This window comes from Suncus etruscus, chromosome 5 (assembly GCF_024139225.1).
Source record: "Suncus etruscus isolate mSunEtr1 chromosome 5, mSunEtr1.pri.cur, whole genome shotgun sequence".
Taxonomy (NCBI): domain Eukaryota; kingdom Metazoa; phylum Chordata; class Mammalia; order Eulipotyphla; family Soricidae; genus Suncus; species Suncus etruscus.
Genome location: NC_064852.1, coordinates 8,936,796 through 8,943,785, shown reverse-complemented (window position 1 = coordinate 8,943,785; position 6,990 = coordinate 8,936,796).

Genomic DNA, 6,990 nt, shown 5'->3' with positions numbered 1-6,990 from the left:
TCAACAAAAAAAATTAAAAACCATATGATCATATCAATAGATGCAGAGAAAATATTTGATAATGTCCAAAACCCATTCATGATAAAACCTCTCAAGATGAGAATGGAAGGAACTTTTCTCAATAGTCAAGGACATTTACCACAAGCACATAGCAAATATTATACTCAATGGAGAAAATCTCAAATCCTTTCCCCTGCTGCTGACGACACTGCACCCTCTCACAACTCCTATTTAATATAGTATTAAAAAATTTTGTCATAATAATTAGGCAAAAAAAAAAGGATATCAAGGCACCCAAATAGGAAAGTAAGAAATCAAGCTCTCATTGTTTGCAGATAACATGATACTATACTTATAAAATTCTAAAAGCTCTACCCAAACGCTCATACAAACAATAGATTCATATAGCAAATTGGCAGGCTACAAAATTAATGCACACAATGAATAGCCTTCTTACACATGAAAATTGATAGAAAAAAATATACATTAAAAAACAATCCTATTCACAATAGCACCACAGAAATTCAAATACTTTGGAGTCAACTTAACTAAAGAAGTGAAGGACATGTACAAAGAAAACTATGAAATAATGTTTCTAGAAATAAAAGAGGACACAAGGAAATGGAGACATATACCCTGTTCATGGATGGGAGGATTAACATAATTAAAATGACAATACTTCCAAAAGCATTGTAGAGATTTAATGCAATTTCTCTAATACTCATGGCATTCTAAAAGAAGTGGATCAAACATTCCTGAAAGTCATTTGGAACAATAAATGTGCCCAAATAGCTAGAGCAACCCTTAGGGGAAAAATACGGGAGGCATCACTTTCTCCAACTTTAAATATTCTACAGAGCAACAATTATTTAACAACATAATACTGGAATAAGGACAGACCCTCAGATCAATGAAATAGACTTGAGTATTCAGAGAATGAGCCCCCAAGACATACAATCAATTAATCTTTGACAAAGGGACAAATACTGAAAATAGAGCAAGGGAAGCACCTTCAACAAGTGGGCAATTGGTCAACCACAAGCAAATTAAAGCAAACTCAAACTTCTATATAAATCATGTACAAAGGTCAAATTCAAATGGATTAAAGACCTTGATTTCAGACCTGAAATTATATGGCATATAGGGAAAAAAATAGGCAAAATACTCCAAACCATTAAGAATAAAGGCATCTTAAAGGAAGAAATAGGATTGTCCATACTAGTGGAAGCAGAGATAAACAAATAGGATTACTTCAAACTGAGAAACTTCTGCACTTTAAAGCAAACAGTGACTAGGGTAAAAAGGTCACCTACAAAATAGAAGAAACTATTAATCAAATACCCATCAGATAAGGGGCTAATATCTGAAATATACAGGGTTCTGACAGAACTTATCAAATAAAAACATCTAACCCCTTCAAAAAATGGGGAAAAAAATAAAAAGACATTTTTTCAAAGAAGAAATGAAGATGGCCAAAAGTCACATGAAAAAAAAATGCTTCCTTTCACTAATTGTCAGAGAGATGCAAATCCAAGCAACAATAAAATATCATCTCATACTTCAGAGACTGGTACACATCACAAAGAACAAGAACAACCACTGCTGGCATGGATGTGGGAGAAAAAAAAAAATCTCTCATTCAAGTCCATCCTTTCTGGAAAAAAAAAATTGATTTTCCTTAAAAAAAAAAAAACAAAAAAAAAAAACAAAAAAAACAACAAAAATAACACAAAATCTGGACAGTTGGCTCTCATATGATCCAGCAATACCACTACTAGCAATATACCCTTGGATGACAAAACACAATAAAAATAATGCTGTCTGCGCTCCTATGTTTATAGCAGCACTTTTTACAATAGTCAATATCTGGAAACAATCCAGATGCCTGAAAACAGATGAGTATCTAAAGAAACTTGGGGCTGGCCAGGTGGCGCTAGAGGTCTGCCTTGAAAGCGCTAGCCAAGGAAGGACCGCAGTTCGATCCCCTGGCGTCCCATATGGTCCTCCCAAGCCAGAGGCAATTTCTGAGCGCTTAGCCAGGAGTATCCCCTGAGCATCAAACGGGTGTGGCCTGAAAAACCAAAAAAAAAAGAAAAAAAAGAAAAAAAAAAAAGAAAAGAAAAGAAACTGTGGGGGATAGGTAGTGTGAATGTTGCACTTGTGTAGGGGGGTGTTCTGTTTATGATGAAAACCAACCACAACTATGCTTGTAATCATGGTGCTTAAATAAAGATATTATTATAAAAAACATAAATGAATACTATTTTGGACATGTTTCCTCAACTACAACAACATTGAAAAACGACAAACTCCTTAAGCCAACTGTGAGTGCTAAAAAAAATGCAAAACAAAAATTAGTGATGGGTAATTGAATTGCATAACAAAAAAATGGAAACTTGATCATTATTAAAACAAAACTAACTCAAATTGGAATAAGGCCTTATATTATATATTGAATCATATATGTCTAGAAAAATACATATTGGTGATGCTTAGATAGAGGGATTACACTTGCTATGCATGTAATGGACCATGGTTCAATTTCTGGGACCATCTATGGTTCAAAGACACTGTCAAAAGTGATTCCTGAGCAGAGTCAATATAAAACCATATAGAGAATTCACAACTCAATAACAACAACAAAAACATCAATACCAGCAGCAGCAACAACAATAATAACAACCAGCAACCTGAGCAAAAAATTGCAATGGAATGGATAGACAATTCTACAAGGAAAACATAGATGTGTTCCACATATACATTAAAAAAATGCTCAAGATCACTGAAATGTTTAGTGCTTGAGCAAGATTACTCCTAGTAAATTATCTAATGACATGTAAACACTAATTAAAAAGGACTTTTGGGGGCCAGAGTGGTGGCATAAGTCGTAAGGCTTCTGTCTTGAGTGCGCTAGCCTAGGACAGACCTTGGCTTGATCCTCCAGTGTCCCATGTGGTCCTCCAAGCCAGGAGTGATTTTTGTGTTCAGAGCCAGGAGTAAACCCAGAGTGTCACCGGATGTGGCCCAAAAACCAAAAAAAAAAAAGGGACATTTACAACTCCATGTTCAGAGTAGGATTATTCATAATAACTAAACTATTCCATCAATTTGTGAATATGACTAGAAAAAACTTAATTAGTCTTCACAATGAAGTTAGCAAAATTCTTCTATTATTAGAAATGTTCTCAGGTAAAGTTTTCTTTCTCTTCAATATTCTGGGCTCATGGAGTTCTCATGACCGCATTCACCTAGCTCCAGAGACTTACTCTATTCTTGAAAGAGACGTATACCAAACCATAAAAAATCATGGGTATACCAGCTTCACAGATGAAAACAATCTCAGGAGAAGACAGTGAGCCAAGTCTTAGCCCTGCCAAATCTGTGCCAGCTACACCCACCACTCAATACCACTTCACCAATGGCCCATATTCATCATCCAACCACAGAGCTCTGCAGACAGCAAACCGACCAAAACTCTCCAGGTATGCCCGTATTTTGGCTGACATCTCCGGACATTTTTTTGGTTTGAGTGTGGACATCCTCCCCACCCCTACTCATACTTCCGGAATTCCTGGAAGTTGAAACCACACAACAATAAAAGCCACAACATCAGCCACAAAACTTTGGAATTCATAGGCCGTGTGGATGCATAAAACAGCTCCAAATTTTTTTGAACACTGCCATCCCAGTCGGAACTCACTTACTTGGACATCAAAATAAATTCAAAGCCACCTAATTGTTCAGACTAAACAGCTAACTGAAAATCAACTAGGAACAAATAAATCACTTAGCAAACCTTCTGACAACGACTTAATGACTTTATTAAAGATTTATTAAAATTTTCACAATTTTTCTTATTGCTATACTTAAAAAATTCATGTAATTACCACTTACCTGTAAACAAATAATATAAAATGTATTATTTCATGCCTGCAAGGGCTTAGGTTTGGGAATGGGTGGAAATTTGGGGATAATGGTTGGGGAAATTTTACATTGGTAATGGGGCTGGTCTCGGAAAAATATGTTATGACCAACTATGAAATGCGTGATCTTTAAATAAAGTACTTTTAAAAAGGCATGTGAAAAGATACATTGCTTTTTTATTGTTAAAGCAGAGGGGAATGATTACTGTAGGAAACTTATCACACACGAAAGCTAACACAGTTGGAACTTTACAGAAAAAGTTTGCTATTAGCACATTTGAGAGAAACTTACGACACTAATTCTGTGCTTTGCATCATAAAGCAATTGTTTCTGAGTCTTTTCACAAAAAGTTTGTCATTTTAGAAAAATACTCTGAGCGTATGATCTGCTATGATTTTGGTCATTCTAAAAATAATTTTGGGTGGCTATGTTTTATATGCAAAATTTCCTCTTTTAGGATAGGAAATTTTATCTAGCGTTTGTAAGCAGCTATTCCTTAATTATCCTTCATAAGTCTAAATGAAGTTTTATAGAGGCATAGAATATAACTGAGACTTTGATATCTTCATAGTTGACAAACTAATGTGGTTAGAACTTATTGAGTGCCCAATATTTTTCTATTAGAATAAAACATATTTCTTGATTTTAACTTAGATAATTAGATGATAATATTGATAAAATTAATGGTTGTACAAGTACTCTCACTTTTCTGATAGGCATAATGTATTCAACCCTCTGTGTGTCTTTGTAGACAACAAAACCTATCAAGAATTTCATCATAGCCTAATCCTAGAATTCACAAATTTTTATTTATTCAGTTCTCTTCTGTTCAGAAAACTATACTATACAGAGCTTACCAAAGTGGCCTAAACATATTGGATTCTTCCTGAGATTTTATCAACTGTCCAAGAGTTCTTGATTATTGTGCTCTCTGCTTTGAGACAGTGTTTCCGTGTGACAAAAGTAAACAAATTAGACCTTAGGTAAAAGGTCTTGATTGGGACTTGAACTTTATTGGGACTCTAAGACACTCGGTGTGACACTCTGTTTTTGGTGTTAGGGAAGCTTCCTGGGTTATATTGAGGAATTCTTCCAATTTGGGGGCAGCACTTGTTAGATATATTTATGCTACTCTTTTGAAACTTGATTTTTTATTGCTTGTTATTAAGTTCCTTGAAATATGAGGTTTTCACGAGACAATGAAAAGTGCAACAGATAGAGGAGATAGAAGATTGTTCTGAGTCAATGTTCTTCCAGTTGCATGATTATTTCTCAGGAAAGACACATCTCCTCTTAGAAACTTAGTATGACCTATCTATAAAGTAAGCAATAGTCTGAGACTCCAGTGCTAGAAAACTCTGATTCTGATTACCTGTGGTAAGTTGCAAACTTTGGAAATATTTTTACTGCATTTAATTTTGGATTTAATTTTGAATTTGATTTTGGATTGTTAAACTGATAGTATGATATATAACACATCCTCTCTACCCCCAGTATTAAGTGTTTCTTTCTTTAGCTTGTTTGGCTTAGGCATTGTTGCTCTTTGGGACTTTCTCCCTCCCATTTTTCATTACCATCCAAATTAAGTGCACAAATTTTAATCCATAAAATATTTCCATTCAGACACAATAATGAGATTCATACTTGTGGTTTAGTACACCTAAGAAAGCTCAGATGAAAAATGACTAGATCCATTGATACATTCCAACCACAGAATGCCCTGTTTCAATCTGGTTTCAATTTTTGAAATAAAAATTCTGCACAGCTCTTGATTTCTCTCTTCAATTTCTTGCCCAGACAGAAAAGAAAATAAAAAATGGGCCTGACCAAGTAGTAACAATATAGATTCCTGTAAAATTCTGGAAAATTATTTTAAATATAGATTTGAATTTATTTCCTAATGGAATAATGACCGCCTCTGTTTGGGCATCCAGTTTTTTTAAGAATCAAGTAGACTCACAACTATTGACAGAGAATTATTGACTTCTTGAGTTAAGGTGAAGTCATGAAAATTATTTTTTTGAAAAAACAGGTTGGTAGATAAACTTACAACTTGACCTTTAATCATAGACCTTCAGAAAAGGTGTTTATGATGATATTATGGCCTTTATAAAACTGTAGTGAGCCATATTCAATGTCTGAGCTATAGTCTTAAAGAATTTTGAAAATAACTGAGAACTGTGGTAGAAAAAAAAATGGAGCCTCTAGAGTCAGGAAGACCTGAAATTGAATTCTACTTACCATCTAGGGTACCTTGATCAAAGTCCTAAAACATTTCTTTGATTTCTTTACCTGTAAAGGAGGACTTACCTAGTTCTTTTTGGAGCATTGATGGGGGATCTCAAACATTGTAATAACAATAATACAATGAATGTTGCCCAAAGCTAGTACTAATTTTTTTTTATTCTTATTTTAGTTTTTCTCTTATCAGGGAGTTCTACAGCATTGAACATATTTGTATGTGTGTGAGAGAAAAAGAGTGAGACAGAGAAAGAGATAGAGACAAAGAGAAAGAGATAAAGAGAGACAGACAAAAGCAACGCTGTTGTAGACGTGATTTAAATCTGGAGATGATGAATATCTGTTTGTTTAAATTTCAATGATTGAGAAAGAATTCTGTGACTATATTGTACTGATTTATTACCCTTATCTATTCTAGGAACAAAGGTGGAGAAATATTGATTATGTATGCCAACATTTAGGAAGGCAAAGTAGATCGTTTTTAAGTCATTTCCAGTCAAGCAAATGAATGGAATGTTGCTTGAATGAGGCTTGTGTCAAAGGGAATCAGATGACATCATTGAAAACTAAAGTGGGAAGGAATCAAGTGTGTCTATATATTCTGAGGAAAATGGATTCCCCGGGGCCGGAGAGATAGCATGGAGGTAAGGCGTTTGCCTTTCATGCAGGAGGTCATCGGTTCGAATCCCGGCGTCCCATATGGTCCCCCGTGCCTGCCAGGAGCAATTTCTGAGCACGGAGCCAGGAATAACCCCTGAGAACTGCCGGGTGTGACCCCAAAAAAAAAAAACCACAAAAAAAAAAAAAAAAAAAAAGAAAATGGAC